This window comes from Rattus rattus, chromosome 5 (genome assembly GCF_011064425.1).
Source record: "Rattus rattus isolate New Zealand chromosome 5, Rrattus_CSIRO_v1, whole genome shotgun sequence".
Lineage (NCBI taxonomy): Eukaryota > Metazoa > Chordata > Mammalia > Rodentia > Muridae > Rattus > Rattus rattus.
In genome coordinates this window covers 72,826,586-72,850,157 of record NC_046158.1, presented here as the reverse complement: position 1 = coordinate 72,850,157, position 23,572 = coordinate 72,826,586, and positions in this window count along the sequence as shown.

Below are 23,572 nucleotides of genomic sequence, written 5' to 3'. Positions count from 1 at the left end.
GGCTGTGTGCTATGACATCTGGCTGATTGTACACTCTTATTCTATTTTTCTTATATTCATAATCATGTTAAATAGTAACTCTGTCCTTCTAATATCTAAAGACAAAACCTTGGAGTTACCTATATTTCATATTTTTCTCTTAAACTCCAAATTTAAACTAGCCATAAATTTTAATGAAACAGCCTATCACTACCAACTTTCATTAAGCAGCTAGCCATCTTACTATATTTTCATATTATCTATAGGCACATCTATTTTTAACTTTGTCTTCATATAGCCTATAATCAGGAAAAATCTAAATTTTATCATTTAAAATATAAGTCAAATTGTATCACTCATTATTAGTGTTTGGTATAAAAGGCATCCCTTATATTTTTGAATTATTTGGCCCTCTATGTTTAGACTGTCCTCAGTGAGTGGGAGGAGAGGTGTGTCTCAAGCTGGTGATACATTTAGGAGGTGAGACTTAATTGTGGAAGTAGATGACTATTTAGTATAACTTGAGATCTGTAGTCTGGCCCTACAGCCTTGCTCTCTGTTTCTTAATCAGAACATAGGGAGCAGGTCACCAGATCTGGATGTAGACAAATCTATTAGGCATTTTCTTAGCAACTGATGGGCTTAGCCCATTGTAGATGATGCCATCCCTGGGTTGGTGGTCCTGTATGCTATTAAAAAAATCAGGCAAACCAATAAGCATTATTCCTCTAAGGCCGTTGCCTCCATGTTCCAGCCCTGTTTAAGTTCTTGTCCTGACCTCCTTCGGTAATGGACTGAGATGTGAAAGCCAATTTACTTCTTTCTTCCCTACTTGATTTTAATCCTGGTGTTTCATCAGAGTGGTAGTAAACTCAATAAGAGAAGCTGTGAGATAGAGAAGTCTTAGAATGCTATAAGGATTCTTACTGGGAATTTCTGATGGAGTGGATGTCAGCAGTGGCAGGGGTGGAAACATTGTTCTACCTTGCTGCCAGCCATAGGTCAAGAGTATCCTTTATTCAGGTAGAGAGAGAGCCTTGACTTCCTCACCAATAGTAATTCCAGGACAAGTCAGTATTAAGCGTATCTGACATTTATTAAAAGATATCTTAAAACAGTAGGCGTGAGTAGAAAGAATCCTAGGGAAGCAGTAAGGCACACTGAAAAGGATGGGTGTGGGTTTCTCAAAGGATACCTAAGTGCTGTTATGGTTGCCCTAGATATAGTTTTGGGAGGCTTCTGAAATTAGATTTCAAAATGCTACTATGGAGAAATTTCTTTTTATATAAATGAGATGATAGGTTCCTAAAATAAGTTGGTTGGGATTGCAGTTGATAAGGTACAAGCCTGGGTCACAAGTGTTACAGAGAATGATTTCAAGGTAAAACAGGGTTATGTCTTTTGAGAAAGGCCTTGTTTGATGGCATTCATAGCTTTTAGGTTGATGGAAGTTAATGGTCTGTTAATGTATCACAAGAAGTTTCGTTTGCTAGGCACAGGATATTAGGTCAGATATGCAGGTGGGCAGTAAGTGGCTATCAAGGCTATTCAGCCAATGATCATTTGTAATTAGGCTCTGAACCTGCAAATCTGAATCTCTCCATGATCATTGAAATTCCCACAACTTAATCAGTCTTTGAAGAATGTTCAGTGTAGAACGTGGCTTCTTTTCAGCAATATGTAACAAGTTCCAGACATGGTAGGATTTAATGCTTGCCCTGCTATGATTCAGTCTTGTTTTGGTTCAGTCTATCTTAACTCTGTGCCACTATATAAGAGATAGCCTGTTATTTGCTTTGTAGTGACTCATAGTTAAGAGATGAAATTATTGCTCATAAGCCTTGGCACCCTAGAACCACTCCCACTGCCGTGCCTTCCCTGATATACTGTACTGTCCTTAAACCATGAGACAAAATGTGCTCTTTCTCCTTTAAGATGCCACTCCTTAGGCACTTTGTATCACCTGGAAAAAAAATCAAAGACATTTCAGTGGCTTAGAAGTATTTTAAATCACTCACTCACACACACACACACACACATGTTTGTTCACATGTCCACACATTCTGATACACACTTGTACACATGCAAATACATGGACATGCAGACATACGTACACACACAAAAACAACACATACATACATACACATAGAGAGAGAGAGAGAGAGAGAGAGAGAGAGAGAGAGAGAGAGAGAGAGAGAGAGAGAAGACTAAACTCTCACCTTCATGCTTCACGTCCTCCCTTCCTCTCTCTGGCTCTCTCCTTTAATGCAATGGCTTCGTCTTGCTCTTTGTCAAACATGACAACATGGCCTCACTTCAGTCCTTAGGACTACCTGTTTCCCACATGTTTTTTTCCTATGCACCACTACTTATTTTGGTTCTTGGAATGAAATGCTACCATCCATGTGAGGTCTTCTTGGGCTATTCTATTTTAAATTGTAGCCTTGTCTTCCAGAATTATCTTTAAATGCCCCCATTTTGCTTTACACTTTTTCTGCTAATGTGTAGCACAATCCATTGTGTTATGTATTTCATTCTTTTTGGTATCTTCTGCGCTACCCCTTACCATGCAGGCTCTTTGCAATTGTGTTTCTTTCTCTCCATAATAAAATGGTACATAGTTCCTGACTAATGTGTATCAGACTTACAATAATAACTCATTAAATACATTTAAATGAGTGAATGGGTTCTACCCTTATTTCTTTCATTTTGATTACTTGGAATATTGCTTACTGCCCTAGGAGCAAATAAATGAAATCTTGTAAAGTTTGAAATCACCTAGTCCGGTGTCTTCCCCTCCTCCATTAAGAAGTCTAGTGCATGGAGCAGAGTCATGACTTCTGTTTTTCACCCTGAGTGCTTGCTGTGGATGAGCCTACCTGAGAGCCTATGTTGGCTAATCTTGGTTGTTACCTGACAATCTTGACTACATTTGAAATCAACTAAAGCCTAAGTGTCTATGCACACATGTGAGGAATTTTCTTAGTTGGATCATTTGAACTGAGAGGAACCACCAAAAGTCTGGGTCACATCTTCTGGAAGGAGGAAATTTTGTTTTTTAGCATGCTTGCTTTCACTCTCACTGGAAAGTTCATCTATCCTATTTGTAAAGCATTCATTCACTGGTATTAGAACATAGTGATTTGGGATTCCAATATAGACAGCAGACCAGCAGCTCTCTAGTAATTCCCTGAGAGGTTAGCACCAGATGGGGACTACTGAGATATCCAATCTCATGGACTAAGCAAATCTTGAGTCATTGAGTTTCTATGGGAAGATTTCCTCTGTTAATCTACTCACACTATGACCTGTAAAACATTCTAATAAATCTCTCTCTCATATATATATATAAATCCTTTCTCCTTCAAGAAACCCCCTTTCAGACATTATATCACACCAATACATCGATACACTTAAACCTCAGAAATATATATGGAGAGATAAATTGATATAGATAGATAGATCATACATACATGCATACACACATATATATCAGAGAATTCTGACTATTAGGCTTTTCATAAATTGTGGATTGCATCAGAAAATGGGGTATAACATTTCCCTCAAGATCATTCCCCTATTGTAATAATAAAGACAACGACAACAATGGCAAGAGTGATGTTTGATAATACTAAGATTTCTTCAGTATCTATAGTCCATCAATCATTTTCCAAATATTTTTTCACTGCCTAATAATTTCAACAATCACTTATGAAGTAGCTACCATATTGTTCTATTCAATACATGAACACAAGATATAGTATGAAACAATGTGAACAAATTTATACAGAAAATTAGTAATAGAGCTTTCTTTTCTGTTAACTAGCTCAAGAATACAAGATCTTGACTTCCATGTTGTTCTGCCTTCCTGAAGTTTCTGCCTCTATTGAACCTGCCCCATTATGAACATAGAATTCCCTTTGGTAGCGTGATGAAGACCACAATGATTAAAAGTTAGCATTAATGGAAAACTCAGATGATTGATATTTTAAGGTTGTTTGGACATTACAGAAAATTTTGTATCCTCTATAAACATGGTCAAATGTCTGCAAGTGTTCATGTAATTCATGAGTAGCTATGTAGTCATAGCAGAATGAGACGAATGAATCTGTATTAGTCAGGGTTCTCTACGGGATGAGAATAAATGCGATGTGTATGGAGATATTCTATCTATGAAGAAAATGTATTAGTTTGACTTACATGCTGGAGAATCTGAGGACCTAGCTGGTAGCTGCTCAGTCCACAGACCTGGTTGTCACAGTGGCCTGAAGGTCCCAGTCCTATGCTGCAGTTCTGAAACTTCCTGGGGAGTTGCTCTTCTTTAATCTTCTCTGCAAGGCCAATTAAGATGGAGGAGAGCAGCAACAGGCAAAGTCAGTCAGGAAGAAACAAAAATAGGCAGGTGACTCTGCTTTTCCCTTGGACCTTGTTATGTCTGGGCTACCTAAGTGAAAGTGCTATTCACTGTGAGGGCAGATCTCCCCACTCATTTGCTCGTCTCTGGAAATTCCCTCAGAGATATCCCCTGAAAATGTCTCCTAGGTGATCTTGAATCTGTCAAGTTGATAGTCAACAAACCATCACAAAATATTTGGTAGTGACTTCTAATTTAGGTCCAAATATTAGTCAAAGTATTAGAAAGGTCATTTGCATTCACTGGAACTATTGATGCAAATTGTTCATAAACAGAAATCAAATCCATGTAATCTTTTAAAAGCTACCATCAGTTAGAATTGACCAAATTAATTAAGTGAAAGCAATTTAGAGACAAGGACCTACTAAATAGCTCTTCCATTCAAAGGTTTGAAACATGAATTCACATCATATGAAGCAAAATCTGGTAAACGTAGTCTCTACTCTGATTTTAAATGTATTAAATCTAGGTATTAGGGATGATTTTCAGCCCTGGCAGGACTCGCTTTATCTCTTTTTAAATGAGATTAATGCCACCTGTCTCTCGTTTGTTTTAAACACCAAGTGGTGATACATAGAAGACAATGGCTGGCCTAAGTTTCCAGCAGAGGCAATTTTACCATTTAAGTCTATAAATAAATTGATTATTTCACAAAGTAGCACTGTGCTTTGTTATCATCTGTTAAAGGAGATATGAATGGATTTTGTAAAGCTATTTTGTTAACCTTGCTATTTCAAAGGAAGTAAATCTTTCTATTTTGGACTCTCACAGATCTTTTGGTTTTTGTAACTAAAAAAGCATAGAAGTAAAATAGTGAAATATTTGACATTGAAACTTCTGTACATCATTATCACAACCTGAAAAGGATTCTTTGTGTTTTGGCCCAAGTGTGTGTGTGTGTGTGTGTGTGTGTGTGTGTGTGTGTGTGTGTGTGTGTGTGTGTACTACTTCAGAATATGGTCTAGGAGCAAATGCTTTAGGCGAATGGCATACTCAGAGAAAAAGAAACACAGAGTTATATGAGTTATGAGTAAGTTAATCTGTGTTGTGTTTGACTCTGAAATGTCCCTCATGTGCTCATGTTTGAACACCTGGCCTGCAGAGGGTAGTGCTATCTGGGATGGTTGTGAAACCTTTAGAAGTGTAGGCTTGCTGGAATAAATGGGAAACTGGGATGGGCCTTGATATGTTGTAGCTTAGTCCCCTTCCTATTAAATTTCTGCCCCTCTCCAGAGTTCGAATGGAATGTGACCAGCAGCTTCCTTATCCTACCACCAGGATTACATCATGGATTACATCCCTCTGGAACCATAAACTCAAATAAACCCATTCTCTTGTAAATTGTTTTGTTAGGGTATTTTATCACCCCCATAAGGAGGTAACTGTGGTGTTCTGCAACACACTGTGCCTTACAATTCCTCTAATTCAATCACCACAACCGAATTCAAAACATCCATTGGTCCCACAGCCTAATCCACATGTACTTGGCAGATATCCAAGTAAGCAACAACTGGTCCTGAGTCAGGATTGGTCCTGAAACAGAAGCAGCCACTTTTAGTGCATATGTGTTCCGGTTGGTCTGCTGACATCGCTCATTGTCTTTACCTTTCCTTTGATCTTTTTTCAGTTTCTTTCCTTCCTGAACAGATGCTTCATGATCAAAGAACAGTTTCCCCAGGATACCCACAGCTCTAAGAAGAACTCCAAGAATTATGAGAATTTTGAATTGTCTTCATTGTCTCCACTCTATATACATTTTCCCCTCCAAGCTGCATAGACTAAAGATTTAAAATTCCAGAATGCGAACATCAAACCACAATCTTTTCCAAGTAAGATTAATTTGCCTCTACAATTTACAAGCTCCAACTTTGAAATATATATATATATATATATATATATATATTGCATCTTAGTATTTTTATTGATCTTACAAACTACCTGAATCTGGGAAATTTAATAGAAAGAGATTAATTTCTTATATTTCTGTAGGATGAGAAATTCAAGGTCAAGGAACCCACACATCACATGGTCTTCACGGTGCATCATCTCCTAAGAAAAGTTGGGACAATGTGTGTGATATTACATCATATGGAACCCACTCTTACAAATAATGAGTCAATTCCTGTGATAACTCATATGTCCTTATAAGTGCAGAGTGGGGAGTATCTATATGGGAAGAGTTACACACAAACACACACACAAACACATACACACACATACACAAATACACACACATACACACAAACACACATAATGTATATGTATATTCCCCTACCAATTTTTCTGTTATCCTAAATGAAACTTGATAGACCAGTATTAATTTCCACCCTGTAGTTTTGGCAACGATGAACACTGATGAAAGCCAATACTGTATTTTTTGTAAAACTAACTAAACTTTAAAGACTATAAAAAACAAAACATCAAAAGCTGATTTATTCACCAATATGTACTATCTTTAAATATGTCCATACATGACAAAAGTTATAGTAAGGATGGAAATGTCCTAAAAATTTGATCATGATGTTGTTTTATTTTGGAAGTGAGAAAGTTTGTTTTCATAGATGTGAAAAACAAAGCTATAAAAACAAGTTTACACTTGGCCATAATTACAAGTACTAATTAATGGGTTATAGACTTCTACAACTATTAGGAAGATGGTTAGTATATTCATATATTAACGCATGCAAAAACATTATGATTCATGATGGAAAATGATTCAACCTCATTTTTACATCATACAATTTCAACAGACTATATTCAAAATTGTAAAAATCAATAGGACTAATTTCATCACATTAATTAGAAGTGGGGAAGTAAATCTTCAGAAAAAGGCATGCCAATACCTGAATTGGCTCCTTCTAGAAAAAAAGTACATAGCGGTGTTTGTGAAGATGGGTAGAAACAGAGGGGCTTTATCAAGCAACTGTTGGAAATAGATGCAGAGACCCATAGACAAATATTAGGATGAGTTCTGAGAATCCCACAGAAAATGGAGAGGAAGAATTATAGAAGTCAGAGAGGTCAAGGACACCTTGAGAGCATGGCCCACAGAATCAACTAAGCAGGGCTCATAAGGGCTCACAGAGACTGAATGAGAATCAGGAATCCTGTATGGATCTGAGATCCTCTGCATAGTTGTTATGGTTGTGTATCTTGATGTTCTTGTAGGACCCTAACTGTGAAAGTAGAGACATTGCTTACTCTTTTGCCTGGTTTTTTAACCCTCTTCCTGTTACCACGATGTGAAAAAATAAAGCTTCAAAGCTGTGAAAAACAAAGCTGTAAAAACAAGTTTTTGAGAAATACATCTGGTGGTCACGATGCCTATGACAAACTTGTGGCCTTTCTGAGAGATACATCTGACGTCAGGATGCCCAGTGATATGATAAGTTTTGGTGATCACGATACTGAGGTAATTCTGACTAAGCTAATTAAGACAAAACAAAAACAACTGTTCTCCCTACCCCTCCCTGTGGTAAATTCCAAGAACAACCGAAAGATGTCATAATGGCCCTGCCTGACCACCCAGTTCCTCCCCCCCTCTAAGGGACGTGCCAACTTAGCCCTTTCCCAGTGATTCACCAAGGCCAGGTATAGGGCTAGATGAGGAAAGTAACCAACTGAGCCAAGAACAACCCCTTGAACAGATCAGCCAATACCTGATCAGATCCTTTGTCCTGTGTACCACCAATGAGAATAGGCCAGCTAACCCTGTTGCTGAAGTCTGTCTTCTGTAACAAATAGTTGTGTGTTTTTTTTGGGTTCAGGGTTGCCTCTCCCTGCGTGGATGAGCAACCCCATGTATGTGGATTAAAAACCTTATACCCTCTTGCTATTGCATCGGTCATTTTGTCAATCTGTGCTCCGTGGGTGGCACTCCTGGGGTAGGGCTACTTTGGGGGTCTTACAACAGATGCCTTATCCAGCCTTGATATGAGGGTTTGTGCCTAGTCTATTTGTAATTTGTTATGCTGTGTTCAGTTGGTATCCCTACAGTGCCTGTTCTTTCCTGAAAGCAATCTTAGGAGAAGTGGATCTGGAGGAGAGAGGTAGGAGCAGGGGGCAGAAACAGAGGTGTGGAAGAAAGGGAAACTTTAGTCAGAATGTAACATATGAGAGAAGATTGAAAAAAACAAAACAAAAATGAAACAAAACAAAACAGGACCCTAATTGGTCCCAGATACAAACCCTACTATTTATAACACTTTTAAAGGTATACAGATCTTAAGCAGTAAAAACAAAAAACAAGTGATAAATATACCAAGAAGAGGTAAGCTACATGAAAAAGAGAAAGCTCATGCTTTCAGAAGATTCAGTCCAAAGGAAACATGGCAGAATTCCTGTCAGCTTGCCACTCTGCCAGCAGGAGTGTATGGCTACTTTCTTACATTTGAGAAGATCAGGAAAGAGAGATGCCAAATCCTGACCAAGTCCAGGCTTTGACTCCTAAGCTGACTGTCACTACTGAACCGCTTTCCAGCTATACCCCACCAAAGAACTGTGGCTTCACAACCTCACAAAACATCTGGAGACTAGATTAAAATTTGAGTCTATGAAGGACATTTCACATTCACAACACTTTGCCTCTAGTGACCATGAACATGTGGTTGTATTGTAATGACAAAAGAATAATATGGTCCCTCTGTTCCACCTCACTGCAGGTGTGTGAAATGCTACATAAAACACTACATTGCATTGATCCTGTGCCCTCTGTCCAGTGCTGGGCTCTCGGGAAGTGCTGCTACACCACTCAGGACCTGCTTCTTCCCATGTGTCCCACTTGGCAAAAGCACTATCAGCTGGAAATCAAGTTGTCAAAAACTTGAACCTTCACACTAGACCTTAAGCCTACAGGGCTATGTTAAAGCCTATTTCAGACCATTCTCTATAGAGTACAGATTATTTTCAGGAAACTCTATCACCCTGATGGTTTTTAAAAATTTTTTCTCTTTTCCATTTTGAACTTTCTATCTTACAGTACAATTTGAAAAAAAACCAAAGTTCTACTGTAAATTCACACATGACATATTTTGACAGATTGATGTACCAGTGGAAGCCAAGAAGTTCAACATTCCCATCATTCTGAGAAAGCTTCCTTGTGCCCCTTTAAGGCACCAATACTTCCCCAAGAAGTCATAGCAAATAGCACCTGTCTGTTAGCAGAGTTTATTTCTATTATTCAATATCACGCCAATGCAAGTGTAGAAAAGTGAACCAAAGAAAACTAACATTTTTATGTTTATGTTTTGGTAGGAAAGTTCAGCATATACCACAAAAAGCACTACTTCAGTTAATGTTAGTACACAAACTGTAAAGCAAGTTTTTGCGATTACTCCTATGGCAAGAAAATGAACTGCGATGGTTGGTTTTCTGTCAATTTGACACAAGCTAAGGTAATCTGGGAAGAGCAGACCTCACCTGAGAATACGCTTTCTTATTATTGCTCTACAGACACCTGTGTGCGTGCATTTTCTTGACTATTTATTTTGGAAGGCTCAGCACACTGTGCCCAGTGTCATCCCTAAGCATGTCGCACTAGGTAGTATAACGATAAACTAAGCAAGCCATTAAGCAACATTTCTCCACGTTTTCTTCAGTTTCTGACTCCAGGCTCTTCTATAGAGCCCTGCTTTGACGTCCCTTTGTAATAGATTGTGAATAAACCCTTTCTTCCCTAAGTTACTTTCAATTATAGTGTTTATCACAATAATAGAAAGAAAAGTAGGAAAGAAATGGACTCATTCTGTTAATGATAGAGGCAGGATTGAATGTAGGCCCGACCTAAATCCAAAAGAACAGCAGTTTCTTATATTTAAGGTGGCAAATTAGGAGATTGCTAGTTGCATTATATTGGCAACTGAGAGCAATGATAATATGTCATATTGTTCTTCTATCTTTACTTATTTTTGACATTATAATTCAATTAAGCCATTTCTCCATTTCTTTTCTTTCTTCACTCCTAACCCTCCCATATACCCTTCCAAACTCTTCTTCAACTTCATGGTTTCTTTTTTAATAATTGTTATTGCATATATGTATGCATATATAAACACACACAGAGATATATGTGCATATATAAACACACACAGATATATAGATATAGATATATAGATATATATAATCTAAACATAATCTGTTTAGACCTTACAACACTATCAGTGTGTATATTTCCAGGATTGACCATCTCATCTGGACAAACAATTGGTGTGTTCTCCACCTCTCCCATTATCAACTTTACTTAGCTGCCTATGGTTCTTGTGTAGGATTAAGGTATTTTTGACTTTTCCTCATCTAGTTCTTTATATTTATAGTTCTTTTTCAGCTACATCTGGGTAGTCATGCTGGTGAGACTTTACAGATGTAGCTTCTGCTATTCCTAGGAGACACAGCATCACAGCAAACTCCCTGATCCTCTGCCTCTTACTGTCTTTCTGCCCACTCATCCTCGATGCTCACTGAACCTTGGGTGCAACAGCGTTTTGTAGATGTGTCCATTTGAGCTGGGCTCCATAACTTGGAATGTTGACTAGCTGCAGTTTTCTGTAATGGTCTCTTTCTGTTGCAAAATTAAGTTTCTTTGTTGAGGAGTGAAAAGTAGGCTTTAAAAGATAAATGTTTATTGATTGCTTGTTAGGAATTCTGTTAGTTTAATAAATTAGTGGTTGTAGATTGTTCTTCAATAACCATGACTTTACTAGCACTGGGAGTAGTTGGCGAGGCTTCCAGTACCAGAAACAGCTTCCCTCTTATTGATCATATTTCAAGTTCAATTAGAGAGCTATTGGTTACCACCAAAGTATGCACAACACTAGTGCACCCTTAGGGCTAGTGCGTCATGCCATGTGTTGGTACAGTTCATAGGTATTAGAGCTGGGCAGAACTGTTGACTGCCCCTTTGCTTTAGAAGTTTGCATGGTGCTTTGTGTTACCAGAAAAGCTAGTCCTCGAAGTAGAGGCTTCTAGATCAGTTCTGGCTCATGGGTTTCTGGACTCTGTTTCTGAAATGTGTTATTTTCAGAAATAGTGACTTATCTTCCCTCTCTTGGGAGGGGGGAAAAGGACCACAGCAATCTATAAGATAATTGATTCTGTTCCAATCAAGAACCATAGTTTCATTCATTTCTTTTCAAAGTTAACCAGCTCAATGTTGTTGACTGAGCTAGGTTTCAAGTAATTAAAATATGGTAAACTTAAGTCTATTTTAAATAGGTTCTATGAATATTCCCAGGGACATGTTGGCAAACTCTATTACAAGAGAAAACATCACTTTGATATATTCCCAATGGGATTTTAAAATAAATGTTTACCCTACACTAAGCATATTGGATGACAACCTGCAAATTTGGTTTTAATTACTTCATATCACATTATGCTCACATACACCTTTACAACTAATTATTACAGGATTCCCTTGGCAGCATTCTGTTTTCCCATGAAGTAAATAATTGTTGTCAGTTGTAAATAACAATAAAAAGAAACCAACCTGTTGTACATTGCCTAGCAAAGTAAAAGCGATCTGTTCTAATGTAAAAAGATAATGAAGACAGGTCCAAATATTCATGGAAGCAGGCTGGGACGATGGTTCATGTACTAATAGCATTTGCTGTTCTTGCAGACAACATGAGGTTGGCCTGCAGAATCCATAACAAGGAGTTCAAAATTGTCTATAACTCTGGTTACAAGGAATCTGAAAGTCTTTTCTGATCACCTGCAATTGTGGACACATATCCAAAACTAGACATAAATACAAGCACATGATTGATAGATAGATAGATAGATAGATAGATAGATAGATAGATAGATAGATAGATAGATTAATCATGAGTTCAGAGTGTTCTAGTATACCTCTCTTCCATTAATCTTTAGATGGCATGGGGAGTGTTATCATTCTTAATACTGTTAGAGCACTGGTGGATTTATTTGGAAAGTATCACATTAATCCAGATGTATTTTCTTTTCAAGTCACTAAAATCATGCACCAGGGAAATCAATTATGTGTTTAGGGAATTGTGTCACTGAAGGACAAAACTTGGGGACTGTGTACTTGTTTACATCAGAGTTTCTTTGGATTTCTGTGACCTTCCAGTTCCAGAATTATTACAAAAGCACTCACCTCACATATGTCGCAGTTGCCTATTACAGATGGGAAGTTACCCACTTCTTTAGGAGTTTTGCTGAAAGAGTGAATAAAATCAACACCCTCTTTTCAAAATAATGGTGATGCAGCAGGAGAGGTAAGCAGCTCTCTGAGTTCAAGATCCAGCCTGGTCTACAGAGCTATATCCAGAGGACATCGAGAGCTACACAGGGAAATTCTGTCTCAAACAAAAAATACAAATAACTGTATAAAAAGGTCCCAAAGGTCAGGAGTCATTTAAGAAGGGGCTAAAGGATTTTCAGAACCAGGGGCAGTGGATTTCCATAAAGGAACAGTGTTCACCCAGCATGACGGGACATTACACCAATGAACTCAGAGGATCTAAGACAACATACAGAAAAAATGCACAGGTAACCTGAACAACATCCCAGCATAGGTGTATAAAGTGTTATGATATTCCACCACCAATGAGGAAGAATTAGCAATTGGTGGGTGCTCGGCAAGACTCAGTTTTATTTAGTAATGTGACCCTCTAGAAGGTAACCACGTTCCAGTAGATTGTCAGTGACTATGAAAAATGAACACATTCATTTGAGAAAAAAATAATTGTGGAGAGCATAGAGAGAAGATGGAGGGAATGGAAAGTTAATTTGATTAATACTCTACACACACACACATACATACACACACACACACACACACACACGTTTCTCAAATAATAAAAAAGGAAAAATTAAAAACACTAAAGCTTGTTTCTTTGCTTTCAAGGAAGGATATCTGGCAAATGTGCAGTTCATGCAATGAATGATGATCGTCATAGTATTTAATTAGACTCCTACGCACCACTTAACAGTAATTTCCAATGCTTCACAGTGTTCAGAAGCTCACACGTCCCCCCAGAACAGTTTTTAAAAGGCAAGGATGGCACTGCTATGAGCCTATTTGCTAAAAAGTGGCAATATTTTGCAAAGCTTGAAACTACGGAAGGCAAAGCAGCATCGGAAGACGGGGAGTGTGAGTGCTGATAGGATGTAAAGGCTCGTCCATCTGTTCTTAAGTCACATTAGGCTCTGTGTCTCACAAGACAAGCTTCCCTGATATTCAAGGCAAGTCTATGTGACAAGATATGGAGGAACCTGACAGCGTGAATTAATGAACAGACATCAGAAACTTGAAACACATAGGCAAAGAGGCTTGAAGAATCAGAGGTAAAAGAACAGGGCTCCACCCCAAGTCATCGTGTTTTCTGAAGGTATTTTTCCTGCTATTGGACCTAATGCTGAAAGGCAGGCAGAGCAGGGAAATCTCTTCTATCGGGTGTGAGGAACATCAGGTGGAAGAGACACATGTATGTTCTGCCATGTGTAGTCCTGATTACTTGATGCTTCATTGTGTGCTGTCTGAAGGTGGGGAATATCACAGTTCTTACTATTGGACAATTATTCACGCAATCTTCCCTAAATTTTCACCACATCTTTGCTCTTAAAGAAAATGCTGACAATATGTAATGTTTAAAAAAATTGGGAGCATGCTATGTACAGTATTTCATATGCAGTAAGTTCTCAAATAAATGTTTATTAAATAAATGAAAAATTAAAATTTTACAATGCTATATACTGATAAGGTGATGCTTAGATTTTATCAACCCCCTTTTGCCTGGAAAATTAGCACATGGGTATTTAATTATTTGCTTTGCTGGTGGTGAGAAATGTTGTCAGCAACTTTTTGACCCTCCTGGGTACCTTTAGCAAAAAAAAAAATCTTACATGGAGATCGAGACCTACAGAAGCATTATGTAACTATCATTTCTACCAAACATCTGTGTATTAGATAGCTATGTTTTTTCTCTCTCTCTCACACACAATCTACTGTGGTCTCTCTTTATCACATATAAAAGAAACCTTGTCATATAGTTTTTTTCTCTTAAAAATGCTAGCTTTTCATTCAATAGCCATATGTATCTGACTTGCACACTTCTAACAAAAGACTAGGAAAATAAATTGCCATAGGATATTTCAAGTAAGATATGGATTGTGGAGTTTAGTGTAGATAATGACCTATAGTTACTATTCTGAGGAGGGGAATGAAAAGGTGTCAGAAGGTATCTCTTTTTATGGTCTTTCTTTGGTTAAAGCTTCCTCTTCTCTATAGTTTTCCTAGTCTAACAGTTGAGAACTCCTGGGAAGGCAAGTCTGAAATGATCAACTTTCCCAATGCCTGGTAATATCTGCTTCCTTTCTCTAGTTCCCTAACTGATGCATATGCAACCGTCCTGTGTCTCGTAAAGCCACAGTAAAGCCACAGCAGTCACTGTCTTCTCCAACTGCTTTCTTCCTTCCCAGGAGCCTACGTCCTATCTCTGATCTCTTGTTGCTTGTTTACTTAGCTTTTTGAAAGAAATAGCAACACACATATTCCTCATGGGGAAAAAGAAGAATGAAAGAATAAAATACTGAGAAAATGAGGAAATGAGAAATTTAGCTAAGGCTAAAAATTATTTAAGGGCATGTAAAATGCCCTGAGGTATGGGAAAGAATTGGAACTGTGATTGATTTTTTTTAAGAATATGAAGTTATTTGAGGGTTTAGGCTCAGAATAAAGATAGAGAGACAAGAAGAAAAAGAGGTAGTAACTTCTGAAAACTCATAGAGGAAAAGACTCTGAAAACACCAAATGTATAAGGCCTTCCACAATAGCAGCTTGACTTTTGACCCAGGGCCTCACCCCTGTTCTTTCCTTAGCTAGGAGATAGCAAGTGTGGGCACATGAATGCAGAGTACAGGCTTCCAAGATAGCCAGGCATGCTTGTTATTATCCACTCCATCAACAATTAATAATCCATCCCATTTGTTTACCGCTAACCTTCACCAGCTAGTGATAACTACTACCTGTTTGTATTAGCATGGCCAGCTTCATTCTGGGATATGCAGCTGCAGTCCCACAAGATCTGTCAAAATTTGAGTTTATTAGTCAATTTTCATACCTCCATGATATTTGGCAGGAAGTCTACTGTCCAGTCACTTTCTATTACTATAGCCACAAAGGTGAAGTCCTCTGTAATTGATGCAAGGGGGACATAAAAAACTGCTCCAGGTTCATACAGCCTCAACCTTGAAGGGATATGTGGCCCTTTGACTTATGTGTTATTATCCAAAACTTTCTTTTAAGCTTGAAGCCTCTGTTCCTTGTGAACTGAGAAATACACTCTTTAGTTTGCTGAGAAAAGGTACGTAAGATGACCAGCCAAGCAATACTTAATATGCATAGGCAGAAGACCATATAAAGATTGACAATATGCCTGCATCAGTGCAGTACATGGCATGGTATGAAGGATACAAGTTCAAAGTCATCAGTTGTTGCTATTAAATTGTCCTGATATTGATTCTGCCCCTTCACCATTCTCCTAAACCTTGTGAAATGCCTCATCCAGAAGAGGAATGTCTCCCAAGCACATTGTATCCTGGGTCGTGCTATTTTATAAAAGAAGGAATATTGAACATTTTTAGACCAGAAAGCAAAAATCCTGGGCCCTAGAATATGACCCTTGTCAAGTCACTGAATAAAGTATAAGAGAATCATCATGTAAAAAATTCAATACAACAAACAATATAGGAAACTTTTAGAGACACAGTTTGAAAGTTGTAAGTTATTAGAAGTGAACTATGAAATTTTTTATGAAATTTGTCTGTGAAAAAAAGGAGCTTAAGCCACATAATTTAATATTCCATAAGTAAGAAATTTCAGTGGTCACCAATAAGACTTGTTCAAGAATATCCATGTACTCACTTAAAATCAAAGTTTTCAATTACATTCCCAACACTGTAGCTCCAGGCTCTGGATTCTAAGTAGTTAAGGGTCTCTAAGTCCCATGGATGATTAAGACCTGTCACACTAAATGGGAAATAGTGAATTAAGAACAAAAAAGCATTTCTGTCACTCCAGCAGAGGGGAGGATTGTATTAGTGTTATCCGGTGTGCTGCCTAATTTTATGTCAACTTGACACAAGTTAGAATCATGTCAAAGAACGGAACCTCAACTGAGAATAAATATGACTCCATAAGATGAGGTTGTAAGACCCAGCCCTTGGTGGATGGACCTATCCCTGGGCTAGTAGGCTGAGGTCTGTAAGGAAACAGACTGAGCAAGCCCTGAGGAGCAAGCTAGTAAGGAGAAGTCCTCCATAGTCACCACATCATCTCTCCTCACTAGGTTTCTGTCAAGTTCCTGCCATGGCTGGCTTTTCTCAACGGACCGTGATTTCAAATAGGTACATTAAAATAAACCCTTTCTTCTCCAAATTGTTTTTGGTCCTGCTGTTTATCACAGCAATAGAAACCTTAACTAAGACATGCAGGAAATTTCATTATCTACAGGACAGACTCCAGTTTACCTTTTCATGACTCAGAAAAGCATTTATTCCCCAAAGTAATGGCATGAACCTCCTCATGACTGGCAGAAACAGAGAAGACTAGGGAGTGCCAGAAAGATTTTTGCTTTTGTTTTTAATATTTTACTTATGCAAATTGATTACTTGAACATGTGAGAAATTTCATATAACATTTCCATATATGCATACTGTGTGTTTTGTTATAATCACCTCATTACGTTTTATTATCAATTTTCTTGCCTAATATTTTCATATTATTTCTACATCTCTAGCATAGCCCCTTTCCTTCTGTGCCCTTCTTTTCTAGATTCCACATGAGATTAAACACATGTTATTTTCTGAGTCCAGTTCATTTCACTTAACATGATTCACTGCCAGTTCCATCTATCTTCTAATAATTACATGATTTAATCTTTTTAGCTCCATCAAGTTCATTGGTTGATGGGCACCTATGCTGATAATTTAGATAGTTCAAATGGTGAATGCAAGTGCAGACACATCTACAGTAATCTTTTAACCACAAAAGTATCAATTAAAGGCACACTGTGGGAGAATTCTGGCATTGGCCAGTGCTAAGCAGGAAGAAACAGGGGAGTGAAAGCATACTTTGCATGTGGAAAACAGAATAACAGACTATTTCCCTTTATTTGAATCATGGACAAAATAATACTTTGTTACCAAATGAAGATTTAAAAGTGTACATGGAATTGAGTTGAAATTTCGCTCAGTAAAGATACTGATGGAGAAAGAAGAATCACTTGTTGGAGTAGCAGTGTATGCCAGAAACATGCCACTAGTATTAAGTTTAGATAGAAGGGCCCATGAACCCAAGAATATGGGCAGCAGCATCTAGATGTTTGAAAGGGAAGGCAGAGTCCTCTAGAGAAAAGAGTTACCTTGCTGATACCTTGCTTCTTTCTCTGTGTGAATAGCTTAAGACACCTAAACTCCAAAACCTGTGCCACTTTAAGCTATGGAGTTGGTGGTGACTTGTTAAAATGGCAAGAGAAAAAGAATGGGTTTGTGATAAATAAGTAACAGTCATATTGTAGAGGAGGTCACTGGCATTCACAGAGATTGTGGATAGGGATAATACATATAGGGTCTTTAGGACCATATTGCACAGTAATTTGAATTATATAACTCATATATAACTATAAAAAGCAACTCTAAAATAGGTACATTGAGTCTGCCAATCATGTGAACAAAGGAATCTCATGCATTCTTTTTTCTAGCAAGGAGTCTGATGTTTTAAATCAAAACTACACTGAATATTATTTAAGAATTTTTTGTTTGCACTTTCTAGAGCAGGAAAGTTTCATGCTTAAAGACCTGGGTGTTGGAGTCAGAAAATTTAATTCTATTACCTATCCATTCTGTTGAACTTGGGTTTAAGCATCCAAAACATAATTTTATTTACAAATAAAATGAAAGATAACACTACCAATATTATGAGGTGATGGAAAGTAAATGGGCTCATTCAACAGAGAAATGGATCTAGCATATAATGACTTCAACAAAGTCATTTGTTTACTGTATAAATAGATTCTTAAATCAACAGAATTTTCATTTCAAACCTGGGGAGGAAGAACAGAGCAAGGAGGGAAAAAGTTGGCAACTCAAATATATTATTTTGTATTTTCAAAATGCTCAATTAAATAACCACTCCTGGGGGGTTATAATGTTAGGACTGGGTGGCCCCAACGGAAGAATTATAGTCGATATTTAAATATCACACAGTAGGAAAAGCCAGGTAAGCATCAATGTTGGCAGAATTTTGTCTTAATAAGGAATATTTCTGCCTGGGTGAACTAGACATTATAGCAGCATCTGGAGCTAGTCTCTGCACCCAGCGGGTGTCTGTGGACACCAATGACTCCCATTTGTGCTATAGAAGAGTAAAGAGTTGAAATCAACTGAAAAGAAAGATATGAGGAATGCACGGTGCTCTTGGCATGACTGTGCTTAAAGAATGGCTAAATTGCTTCCCTCTGCAGCACCACAGATGGCAAACCTACTTGCACCTGTGTTTAGTTGTGTGCTAGTGTGCAAAGGGGAAGCAGTAACGTCAAGGTGAAAAGTAAGACCCCTTCTTAAAAGTAGGTCACTCATAGACCATCTCTTACAACTGCGGAATAAAACTGCTGAGAGGACTACACCCCTTACTTACCAAATGATACATTTGTTTTCTATAGAAAGTGTCTTCCTCATTACTGTAATTCATTTTTAGACATGCAGTAAATATGTGTATGATGAGTCTGAAAGGTTCAATCTCACAACAAAAAAAAAAATCATGATTTTTGTGGTAGAGCAATGCAATCCTCTATGATGTGTTTTCACTTTTACAGAAGAATAGGAAAGAAATAGATAAGTAAAAATCACCACCACAGAGAGTCCATGAGGCTTTAGAACCTAGATCCTGAGCTTCAGAGAGCTCCGTAAGAGAGTTATGTTTTGTCATTGTTTAAAGCCAGCGCTTACAGTGGTAGGGATCTGGGGTCTACATACTGATGAAGCATAGCCTAAGACAGGTAAGGTCAAGAAGTAACAAGAAAGTTCCCTGAGTCAAATGAAGTAGGCTGGAAATAGAGGTATGTAGTAACTGGAGGAAGCCCAAGAGCAGGCTTCTAGACAGGTAATTCACAGATGTAGGAATCCTCAACAATGACAGCCACACTGTTGAGAGACATTTCTTGGCCACCTTAGATAAAGCTTTGGTACTATAGGAGTGCGAGTAAGTAACAAGAGAGCTCAAACAACGAGTATCTCAGTAGGCAATGGAATAGATAAATATGAATGACCTTTCTATGTGGGGACCAAGCAAATCTTCAGGTTTCTTGTAGGATTGAATAAATTGAGGATAAAAACAGAGATTCAAAGAAAATAATACAAGGACTTAAACAGCTTGATTTAGAAAAAAATAAAGGAAAAAATGATATCAAGCCTCTTCTAATACAGCTTTGGGACAGAATTCTGTTATGTTACAAATATATGATAAGAGTTGAAAGAACTATGCTAAAATACTAAAATAGTTATCTCTCTGTGGCATTTTATAAGTAGTGTTCACGTAATTGCATGTGTAAGCACATATCCACACACTTTTTAAATGAAAATGCAAAATCCTACCTTCCTATCCATGACTTATGAGTGATATGACATCATTTTTGAACAGTCTTAAAATGTTTACTTGGTTCTGTTTTCTGAGAAACTTGATATGTTATGATGGCCTGAAGAACACTCAGGCTGTTAAAGACATGCCCTCCTTAAAAATCCTTTTTTAATGGTCTGTCTGCTCCAGTATGCATGACAAATAACATTGCATATTAAAAGAATGCAACAGTCCCCAGGAAATAAAGAAACAAATAAAACCAACTCTTCCATTGGCAACATCAAGTATCAAGTTACTCAGGTTTAGAGGCATCTCTCTTCAGGGGTATGAGAAAGATTTTTACCATCCCCAGGACTGTTTCTTCACACAAATAGAATGTTTCTTCTGTGTGGATATATTTTTCTCCTTTTCCAATGAAGAGTTTTTGCAGTTTATATATTAATGTCACCCTAGAGGCATAGGTACCAAAAGTTAGGTTTCCATTTGGTATCTGTCAGAGGTGATTATTGGGTGATGCTAATCTCATCATTAATATATGCATGAATTAAGAATCCAATGTACTATGAGGAAGTGATTGAATCTGCAGATTAGGTCCATTTGAAGGACCCAGGACATTGCAGGTATGGGGGAATATAATCTCTCTCTCTCTCTCTCTCTCTCTCTCTCTCTCTCTCTCTCTCTCTCTCTCTCTCTCTCTCTCTCCCCCCCCCTCTGTCTCTTTCGCTCTCTCTGTCCCTCTCTCTCTCTCTCTCTCTCTCTCTCTCTCTCTCTCTCTCTCTCTCTCTCCCTCCCTCTCTCTCTCTCTCTCTCTCTCTCTCTCTCTCTCTCTCTCTCTCTCTCTCTCTCTCTCTCTCTCTCTCAGGTAGGTAAGCATCTTTTCTGTGTCTGCCCTTCTTCCCTGATGTTCTGCCTTGTTATGAGCCTGCAACCTACAGAGACAACTAATCATGCAAGGACATCTCTGAAATACTGAAACATAATGATTTCCTTCTGGAAGTTGTGTGTGTGTGTGTGCGCGCGCGCGTGCACGCGCGTCTGTGTGCCTGTGGCAGGTTATTATGTCATAGTGATGTAAAACTAGCACTGACTTTCAGTAAATGTTCTTCTACATAATTCTGCCAAAATAATGAAAATCAAGAAATTAGCATTACTATTACCACCATCAAGCTCTCAGAATGCCATTCTGAAAGGTTTTCCAATAAACTTTGTTGTGGTAGTAGAAAGCAATTTGAGAATTAGCCATTGATTTTGGTGTCATTTCTGTGTTCTCTCATCCTCAGATAACTTCTTCATTCGTTTCTTATCTTTGATATCTTAGATGATAAAAGGCCAATTATTTTTGTAATTATAGTTTTAAACCTTCAGTGTGAAATCGGCCATGTAGATTAATCGTTTTGATAAACTGGCTACTTTTCTTAGATTCTTGACCAGAAGTGGCTGTTCTATCTCATTTTTGTATCCCATATGCCTAACAAGGTGATTAACAGGAAATGCATTTTCACTAAATGTCTGTTGAATGAATGAATGAATGAATGAATGAATGAATGCTGTAAAACTTATTTCACATGTGGAAGTCAGTAACTGATTGGGTGTTCAGTTAAGGTAAAAGCTCTGTCCCTTTATTCATCTTCAGAAAACATCCCCTGGCCATATGCTCCTCTGCTGCCGTTGTCAATCAATACAGTGACTTTTAATCTAAGGAGGCAGCTGCCAGCCAGCCATACCAGACTGAGCAGGCTGACTTTGAACTACATAACCTTTGTCTGCCACTCCAAAAGATCCACTCTGACTAAAGGAATCGTGGCGACTGGCCCAGAAGCATTGGCAACTGACATGATTCTTGAGGGATGAACACAGGATAAACACAGGCAGAGGGAGGGCTGAGCTTTTGAAAAGTAGTTTTCCCCACATGTGTAGCACAGTCTTTTGCCTTCTATTGTAAATAGTATCAGTGAGGGAGTGAAACCGCTAGATTGAGTAACAGTACTTGGGTGAAAGAAATGAATCTCTGTTCCCACCTATTACACCGGTGGTGCATTAATTTTCAGATTTCTGTACCTCTCCACTACAGACGGTCACTTTGTAGTGTGGGCTCCTTGTAAAGCAGGGTAGCTGGCATTCTCATAGTGGTTTTGTTTAATTCCACTCTACTTCTGCAAACTGAGACCCCTACGTAATGATCAGCAAGTCTGCAACAATGCGTGAATAGACTTCTTGCCTCAAGAGTGGGTTTGATTTTATTGATTTTCTTATAATGCTTATAATTTTTCCCAGTTTACTGGAGCTGCTTTTTCTTTTCTTTCCTTTGTATTCCCTAATTGCTTTATCTCTCACAAAAAGATCTGTTTGTGGCTTGTTGCGTTTTTTCCTTGATCAAGAATGTATGCTGTACGAAAGGCTTGGCATAAAAAAGGCAAAACTCTATTATCAAAACTTCCATTATGTCCTATGATATATGTTTTTTCTTTCATGGAAATGCTACAAAATGCCTTTGTCCTTCATTTCTTGAAAAATTGTACTCTCTAGAGGACGAGAAAACCATCTGTTATGTTCTGTGCTTTCATTTCAATGTTGTGTTATTAGTGTTTGGAAAAATACATTTTAACTTGGTTGTTTGATCCCCTTTGTCCTTCTGAATATCTCTGCATTATTGTCTGTGTTTTAACAAATGAAATGAGAAGCCACTCAAGGTCACCATACAAACCCCCGAGGAGAAGCATCCTTTCTTATGCATGCATTCACTAGCTAACAGTTATAGAACACAAACTAAATGCCAAGTAGGTTTTCAATTACTGGAAACGCAGGGAGAGCAAAATTCAGGTTTTCTGTGCTGATGATAAATAAAACTTCAGAAAGTTGGAGCCATGGATGCTCTCTCCTGTGATCCTTCATGCTGTTCAAGTTCTGATGTGGACTTTGGAACCTCGAAAGTGTGTGCTGGAGTTCGAGCTTTCTGGTAAAGTGAATGCCTTGTCTTAATTTGAACCTCCATGATCTTAATAATCAGTTATAGGTAATAATAATTTCTGTTTGTATATTTTGGTGAGATTAAATAAAATACTGAACACAGAATACTCCCTAGAATGCTAAACACATAAGTGCTCACTGGACTTGAACTTTACATCTATACAAATCTTGCCTCATTTGTATTAATCCATACAATCAAATAATAGTTGTCCTGTTACATACTCTCTCTTTCTCTCCTCTCTCTCTCTCTCTCTCTCTCTCTCTCTCTCTCTCTCTCTCTCTCTCACATGTGTGTGTGGGGGGAGGCTCTTGATATTAATCTCAGGTCACTGGTTCTGCATTGCAACATAGCACATTCTTTCACCCACTGATTCATCTTGTCAGCCCTATGATATATATATATATATATATATATATTTGACTGTCTGTCTAAATATCTTACCCATCATACAGTGAAATGAAGCATCATTGGAAATGGAATTGACTGTTTCCATTTTCTATCAATGAATTAAAGCAGGAACTTGATAGATGATGAGTGATGCAGAAGTCCATCATTTACACTTTGTGGTTCCAACCTCTCCCATCCATTCTATCCTCAGAGTATTTCCATCCATAAA